Source organism: Cariama cristata, unplaced genomic scaffold (assembly GCF_000690535.1).
Source record: "Cariama cristata isolate BGI_N322 unplaced genomic scaffold, ASM69053v1 scaffold2128, whole genome shotgun sequence".
Classification (NCBI taxonomy): Eukaryota; Metazoa; Chordata; class Aves; order Cariamiformes; family Cariamidae; genus Cariama; species Cariama cristata.
In genome coordinates, this window is record NW_009632632.1 from 9,412 (window position 1) to 18,737 (window position 9,326).

Consider the following 9,326-nt stretch of genomic DNA (forward strand, 5'->3'; position numbering starts at 1 on the left):
GTATACATTAACTAAGGTAATGCATATTTTGTAGTTTACTCCCTGAATTGCACCACTGCTGCATATTTATTATATTTTTATGCACTACTTTAGTTACTGTTACGGAAAAAACACTTAAAGTAAGGTTTCACAAGAAGACGTCCATTGCAGTTAGAGTGATACAGCACTAATAAATTCTGCCTGTGCTTCGTTAGTTTGTCTCAGATGTAACCTAAATTAGAAAGCAAATACCACTTCATTCTCCATGAGTTTTTAACTCAAAGTATATACAAAAGATTCTGAAACCTACAACACGGCATTTCACCCTGATTAAACCTGTCAGGGACATATAAGCAACGGAATTCCAGATTCTCTGTCAGAAGCTGGTCAGGTGGCTGTGAAAATAGATACCAGTACCTCCACAACTGGAAAATGTCTCTAGCAGCTACCATTCATATGGCTCCCACAGTGGCCACTGGTAATGGGCAGTGCATTCACATGCACTAGGTTTGTACGTTAATTCTTCCACCTGAGTGCTACAGGCTGGCAGAAATTTGTACTCAATATCTGGTCATTCTTCTGCCATGAACCTAGATATGAGACACATACTGGCATGCTGCATATATGTGGCTTCGTGGTGTTTATGTTGCAGGTTTACCCCTGACCTGTAGCTCTTGGATCCTGATACTGTAATAGTAGATAGTCACATTTAAAGATGTTTTCCACTTTGATGTCTTCTAGAGATTTAAGGTTTGTGTTTAATGTGAAGAATATCCTGGAATTGCTTCTTACTTGAATGTGGAGGAAACATGTACGGGTGATCACTGCCACCAATGAAGGACTTCCCATCAAATCGGCCACCACAGGGTAGCAGTAGCAGGGCAGACAGCCACGTGCAGTGACTTATACTAGTGTATTTTTAAGAATGGATGTGTTGGTCTTCACAAGAAAAACATTCCAGACTAGAACTGTGTTCAATAAATTAAATAAATCCATTCTATTATGGACTAGTGCTGTCATTAACCACTGTAACAACCCACATGCCTTTTGTTGATGGGTCTTTGATGGCAGTCACTCTGGAAGAATATATCTCTTGAGAAACCAGAGGCCTCTTTAGGAAGAAAGGGCACCAATTTTGAGGAAAATATAATTTTTCCTTCCATTAATAATAAGCATTTTAATAATTACAATAAGCTAAAAACATTTGTTACCTTAGCTTAGGTTTCCCCAAAGTTTTTTATTTCCTTTGTAGGTAAACCCCTTACCTATGAAGTAAAGTATTTTAATAGTTGTAGTGGTCCAGTAAGATACCTTATCCTGAACAGAAAGTACTGAACTAGCATGGTATGTAATAATGGCTTGTTAACGCACTGGGAAGTGGAGCTACGTCCAGTCAAGTCAGTGTACCAGAAGAGAAAAGCCCCCTTGGAGATCAGTATGTGGAATAATGGTAGACTAAACAATGAGGAAAAAATACAATAAAAAGCATTTCTTCTTACTTCTTAAGCTTACATTTCTGCTCTGCCATGTCTTGTGAACTACCACATACACCTCTCTAGTCATGAGAAACTTTTCTTATGTTTGAAATGACTTTTCATATGTTCTTGAAGTATCCTTGCTCTCACTGTATTACATATTACTAGACCAACCACCTTTAGTATATATATACACCAAGACATGCAGCCTGGGGAACAAACAAGAGGAACTGGAGTTCTACACCCAGTCAGAAAGTTATGGTATCACAGGAATAACTGAAAGGTGGTGGGACAACTCACATGACTGGAGGATCGCAATGGATGGTTATAGGCTATTTCATAAAGACAGGCAGGGAAGAAGAGGAAAAGGAGTCATGCTCTGTTAAGGAGAACCTTGAATGTATAGAAGTCAACTACAATTGTGGAAGCCCTGTTAAATGCCTCTCAGTCAAGGTCAGAGAGGTCTTGTCCAAGGTGATCTTGGACATCTGCTACCGACATCCAAACCAAGATGATAAGGCCAACAAAGCAGTATTTGGTTCACTTAAGCAAGCTTTGGGTCAACAGAACCTGGTTCTTATGGGTGACTTCAACCACCTAGACATTTGTTGGAAGAATATTACAGCAGCTCACATCATCCATCAAGTTCCTGGAATGCATAGAGGACTGCTTCCTCATACAAACATTAGATGTGTGAACCAGGAATGAGGCACCACTGGGCTTGCTACTCAGAAACCAAGAAAACCTGCTTTATAGTATCTCGGTTAGTGATGGCCTTGGTTGCAGTGATCACAATATTGTCAAGTTTGAGCACGCTGAAGGTTAGTACTAAGATAAACATTTTAGATTTTAGAAGGCCAAACTTCAGCTCTCTCAGAACTCAGCTGGGAGACATTCCATGGGAAGCTTCCATGGAGGATAAAGGAGCTACTGAGCGCTGGGAGTTTCACAAGAACGCTCTCCTGGAAGCACAAAAACAGTTCATTGCCTTTAAAGGTAAGGGAAATGGGCAGAGAATGAGACCCCGTTGGCTTAACTGTGAGCTTCTGAGTCTGCTCAAAACCAAAAGAGAAGTGTACCAGAGATGGCAAAGCAGATGATTACTTGTTCAGAACTACAAGGGCATTGCTAGGGTGTGCAGAGATGCAGTTAGAAAAGCAAAAGCTCAGTTTGAATTGAAATTGGCCAGAGATATCAAAAACTACAAGAAAGGGTTCTTGTTCATAAACTGCAAGCAGAAACAGAAGGAAAATACTGGCCTACTGTTAAACAGGAAAGGTGAATTAGTCACCAAAAATGCTGAAATGGCAGAGGTTCGCAACACTTTCTCCACCTCCATCTTTACCAGCACTGTTGGGCTCCTGGCCTTGGGAACAAAACTCCAGGTTGATGCAAACACAGATCCACTGTCAGTGAAGGAAGAGCTGGCATGTGAACTATTAGTGTAGCCTGAACTCTACAAATCAATGGGCCCTGATGATATCCACCAAAGGGTGTTAAGAGAGTTGGCTGGTATTGTTGTGAGGCCACTCTCCATAATCTTTGAGAAGTTGTGGAGATCAGGGGACATCCCAGAAGACTGGAAGAACTCTAATGTCACCCCCATCTATGACAAGGCCTTAAATGAGGCTCCAGGACATTATAGGCCCATCAGTCTTACTTCAGTCTCTGAGAAAGCTATGGAGTGAATCCTCCTGGGGGCTATCACAAGTCAAATGAAACACATGATTGGGAAAAGCCAGCATGGATTTACCAAAGGCAAATTGTTCTTGACAAACCTGATCGCCTTCTTTGACAAAGTAACCTGCACGGTTGATGTGAGACGAGTGATGAACATTGTCTGCCTGGATTTCTCCAAGGCTTTTGATACGGCATCCCACAGCCTCCTCCTAGAGAAACAGATGCGTTACAGTTTAGACAAATAGTCTATGTGGTGGGTGGGGAACTGGCTGACAGGCCGCACCCAGAGGGTGGTGGTAAATAGCTCCTTTTTAAACTGGCAACCTGTCATAAGTGGCGTCCCCTGGGATTGATATTTGGCCCAATGTTGTTTAATATCTTCATAAGTGATCTGAATTATAGGATCAAGTGTACCCTTGATACCAAAATGGGTGGTGAAATGGACACTTTGGAATGGAGAGCCACCCTGCAGGAAGACCTCGATAGGCTGGAGGAGGGGACTAACAAGAACCTTGTGAAGTTCAACAAGGACAATTGTAAAGTCTTACACCTGGGAAAACATAATCCAGGAGTGCAGCACAGGTTGGGATCTACCTGGCTGGGGAGCCTCTATGTGGAACGAGACCTGGGGGTCCTGGTGGACAAAAAGCTCAACAGGAGTGAACAGTGTGTTGCTGCGGCAAAGAAAGCCAACAGGATGCTGGGTTGCATCAAGAGCATCACCAGCAGAGAGAAAGAAGTCATTATCCCACTCTACTCAGCACTTGTCAAGCTACACCTGGAATATTGTGTTCAGTTTCAGTCCCCCTATACAAAAATTACGTGGACAGGCTGGAGAGGGTCCAGACAATGGCCACAAAGATGGTCAAAGGACTAGGAAGCCTGCCGTGTGAGGAAAGGCTGAGACAACTGGGTTTTTCAGTGTTGAGAAAAGAAGGCTTAGGGAATATCTTATCACTATGTTCCAGTATTTAAAGGGTGGCCACAAAGAAGATGAAGACTCCCTTTTCACAAGGAGTCACATGGAAAAGACAAGAGGTAATGCGTACAGGTTACTCCTGGGGAGATTCCAACAGTACATAACAGGAAAATTTTTCACAATTAGAACAATCACCCATTTCAATAATCTCCCCAGGAAAATGGTGACATTGGACACTTCTAAGGTTCACCTGGACAAGGTGCTGAGTCATCTTGTCTAGACCGTACAAGAAACATTGAACCAGATGATCCTTGAGGTGCCTTCCAACCTGGTATTCTATGATCCTAGGATTCTATGATTCTACTAATGTGACACCAAGGAATAGATTATTTTTTTTTAACCCAAAAAGAGTAATAGTTGGAGAGTCAATACCTTAAAACCTTGTTCTCTGTGGAATTGTATGTAGTGGTTTTACACCTGATTGTGCTGTGAAAGGCTGACCTTAAAAAATTAATTGGAAGTTTCACAACATTAAGGATTTGTGGACTGCTTTAATAGGTACTGTGAGACTCAGAAAAGCTTTCATTAGCCCTACAGCCCTAATGATTCTGAATGGATTGGTTAATGAGATATAAAGATAGCAGCCATTCCAAGGAATCAAAGTTACTACAGATGGCAAGAAGATCCTTTTCCCCCGCTTCTTCTTAATTTTATTTTTTTTATTATTTTATAAACATATGTGCCTGTTTGTAGCTTTTTCTGGATTTATAGCATGGTTCGTGAGCTAAACCTTTGTTAATGGATAGGAAAAAGCTGGGTATTATTTCCAGACACTTGATTAAGGAATGTACAGCCACTTTAGTTCAAACCAAATTCCTAGCAATAATCCAACTCTCCTTGTAAGATCACATTGACAATGTTCACACTAAACGTTGCACAATTTTGCTGGTTATTGCCTTTGTCTTCCCCGTAAGGAGTACAGAGAGTTGAAAGGTGGAATTAGATTTAAGTTTTCTCCAGAGGAATATACTGAGGCTCAGAACTAATTCTCAAGAAAAAAATCTCCCACTTTTCCCCCTAAACAAGCACCTGTCCTCTTAAGACACGTACAAATAAGCTTGCCCTCAGAAAGAAAAAAACATGGGAGAGAAAGAAAAAGAAAAATCAATGTTGCAACAAATCAAACCAGTTCCAGATGCTCTCAGGAATTTTTGGGGGCATGCAGAAATGTCATTTTGCTCATTAAACTCCTAGACAGCACCTTCATTTTCACTATGAAAGCTGTACTGACCTTGCCAGTCCATTAAACTCTAACAAGGGCCTCTGCAGGTTCATAGTTCCAATTATGACTCAGTTTATAGGACCCTAGCAATAAATACAGTTTGACTTGCTCCACTGTGGGCTGATCTTTGCTCCTGCAGTTACCAAATAAACAATGGTCTGGTGATGGAAACTCAAATGCCTTTTTTTTTTTCTTTCAAAAGTAAAAGATTGGAAAGACTGCAGCTAACATGCAACTAAGATTCACAAGCAGGCTTTTCTTCTGGGCTTCTGTTGGAGCTAATCACTTGTTTTTGGCTGACTTGAAAATTTTATATCAAATCTGAATATAATATTAGAAAAGGAACTAAACAAGCTATATGAATATGTGCTTAGCATAGCTCTACATAGCATGTGATACATAACATTATTGACTAGCAAAGAGAAGTGAGCAGGCAGGTGGGTAGGTTGTGTATCGATCAAAGTATGATTTTAGAAATTGGGGGTCAAATTTTGAGAGTGTATATGCAAAGGAAGTAAGACTGTGACCTGATGGTCTATACTGTGGTCAGAAATCATGAAAAAAGCCTTGACTGTAAGACTGATATACATTTTTTATACCTATGAAATTTATTTGGACCCTAATTATTCAGAACTGTTGACTATGTTTGCAAACATTAGTAGGGAGACTGATTTAACTGACAGCATAAAAATTGCATTGCAAAATCTGTGTGTACAAGTAACATCTGCAAAAGAGAGACCAGTCTTACGAAAATGGATAATTTTCATTCAATAAAAAATATTTTGTTTACATATATAGATGTTTTACACTGCCATCATAAGAAAAAAGGGATCATTGTTATGTAAAGTTATAAGAAATATGTTTTAGAATATGTGACCACGCTATCTCAGAGTGATGAAAGAATTTTTTTTCAAAAGTGCCCTTAGGACATAAGGTATTTAAGTCCTTAGAAAATGCAGGTAAGAGCTTAATGTGAGTTTCACAAGCACTGAAATGTTTAGGAACCTTGTCTCTGTCTAGTTCCAAGAAAAATAGAGAAAGATTTCTGTGTGTATAGGGAATAGTTATAGTGTTTATTAAAACAAATCTACACTATACATACTTGTTTTGCATTCTAAAATGAGGAGAAACACTGATAAATTAGAAAAAAAGAAGTAATAAATGTGGCAGAAATGCTATAGAATGATAAACATTTTATATTCAAAAATGCTGAAGGAAAAACTGTACTAAATCAAGTTCATAACTTTTAAATTCAGAACATCTGCCACAAATCCTAACATTTCTTCTGTATTAGAGGTAGTTACATTAAAAGATACTGCAATGTTGATCAAGCAAAAATGACCCATAGTGTACTGTGTGAGTGCTTGAATTTATTTTTATAATTAGATTAAGAAAACATTGGAGAATATAATTAGTGGGAACTATGAATAAAAGGAAGATATGATCTCTTCTTTGTGACTCTGAGTTGTCAGCAAATATGTATTAATGCACTAATTCCCATGCAGAAAGTTTGGACACAGCTTTATGAAGCTCTGGAATTATTTCAATTTCTAAACAAATAGAAATACATATCTGTCAGAATACTTAAATACAAAGTGATAACAGTGCTCTAATTTTTTGTGTATTATAGTTTTATGCCTAGAGTTAATATATAATTGCCATTACCCTGATCCTGCAAAGAAGTAATGCAATGAACTTAATACCCGTGAAGTTCTCTGTTCAGTCCAAGAGTCTGAATAATATTTTTTGTATTTTTTTCATGATAAGAGCCAAAAGCATTTCCAGAGTATGTTTGCTTTTTTGTCTCTTACAGAGGCATTCAACTAGTAATTTATACAGAACTTGCATATACAATTTCTGAATGGTCATCACATTTCAAATACGAAAGGTCTAGAAAATGCAGTGTGGTCATGCAGATAAATGATGTATCTTCTTGACAGGTATGTAGATTGTTTGCTTAATGGTCAGGCAGATAAATGATGTGTCTTCTTGACAGGTATGTAGATTGCTTGCTTATAAAACTAAGATTAATACTCAGCCCTGCAAGCTGTACATGATCTAACATGATATTCTGAAATTCAATTAATAAAGAAATCTGATAAATCTAAAAAAAAAAAAAAAAAACAAAAAAAAACCCAACAAAAATAGTGAAGAACTATAACAATATTCCCCCCGTGCAAAAGCATGTTAAATATTTATACTAGGTTCATTTACAATTGAGGAAACCTATTGGCATAGGAAGTAAAACTGCTTGAATGCTTCCTTCTTCCGTTTGTTAAAAAAAAAAGCAGAATAAACTATATCATGGTTAAATTATCATGAGGTCAGCATAATGGAATTGAATGATAGAAAGTTAGATATGGTATTGATACTGCAGAGTTAAGGTTTTGTTGTTTTATTATTATAAAAGTTGAATGACTTTCTTAACTCTTTTTTGTAAACACTTTTTAAGTTAAAAAAACTCCTGTTGTATTTACTATTTTTCACTTTCATTTTTCTAAGTATTACTATAATTTGATGTTATGTTTGCATACTTTCAAGTTTGTCAAATTTTTTATGTTCCTGCCTTTTAGTGTTTCCAGCAGAAATATGAGACGCTATGTTTTACACTCAAAATATCAACATAACTGAAGTGCACAAATAAAGTTCAAATGTGGGGTTTCTTTTTTTCAGCTGCTCTTACTATTGAAACTAGGTAGTGAATAGAATAAATCTAAAATTGTAAATAGAAGTTTTCAAATTTAAACCCCCATAACACTCAAATGTATTCATACAAGACAAATAGTAGGTAGGAATACACGGTGGTAGCTTTTGGAATTAATAAGTACTTGCTTCTGTACAATGAATTCAGAAGTTCAAACCCTCACTTACTGAACTTTTTGTGTATCAGATGTGGCTGACATCTTCAGATTCCATCTGCTGCATTTTGTGCCACTTTTTGTAACTGAGTCCAGGCCAGTAGGCACTCTAGGCCTAGATACGAACAAAACTGAAGAAATTCAGGCAGGAATGTTGGAGAGGGGAAAAAAAAACAAATATAGAAATTGGAACCAGTAGGAAAGTTCATCAAACTGTGAATACTACCTCCATTCTGTTCATAATGTCCTTTTGTTTCACTGATGTATTGATTTGAATACAATATGCTAAGCATGGATATTTCTTATGGTTTTAGATCTTACAGCTAGAAAAGAAGATTCTATTCAGCTGAAAATATTGGCAGATGGAATGGCAAAAGAAGAGTGTTACTGAAGATCGATAATCACTATGGTACACAGAACATAAATGAGTCACTTTTATACTCCAAGGCTATAGGAGGCACATGACATATGACCTCAGGGTTTTTCAGTTTCCTAGAGGTGACATTCCCTATAGGACACTGTCAGATATTTTCTTCTTACTCAGGTCTTTTAAATGTTCAGAAATTGCTGTTTCTAATGTGTTGCATTATGTAAGGGGTCATATTGCACATATGTCTATTTAGGGAGATCATGAGCATATTGTGATGGGAAAGGATGGGGAAAGCGATCAGTCATTGCCAGCACTGTTTTTAATTGTTACTTATGTATCTGTTCCAGTTTGTTGCATATTTTCTGCATGTGTATTTTTAGTCTTGTAAAACAGAAACAATTACACCGTTCCAATGAGTTGATGAGAAACAATTATCAAGTCTCAGTCAAGGACACAGCTACACATCCAAGCAATCTAGTTGAACAGGAGCAGAAAGGAAACAATTAGGTTGAAGCAAGTCAGCTACTTTGTTACAAAATGCAAAAATATCATCACTGATTGTATTAAAAACACCATATATAGACATTTGGGGGAACTTCAGAAAATAGCAGCTACCTTTAAGAACACCTTTTAAGATGAGTCCAAAAGCAAGCTGTGGAAGGAATTATGAGGTGACAGTCCTTCTCTGAGTTGTACATGTTGGAGGCTAAGCCCATTCCGTAGAAGCAACAGGGTACATTAACGTTCCTGCTAGATCTTCAGC

The 9,326-nt window shown here is 37.9% G+C and overlaps 1 pseudogene; it reads left to right on the plus strand.

The window, feature by feature from the left end:
* The first annotated feature begins 2,224 nt into the window (after positions 1 to 2,224).
* On the plus strand, positions 2,225 to 4,011 carry LOC104166466 (annotated as a pseudogene).
* Positions 4,012 to 9,326: the final 5,315 nt, after the last annotated feature.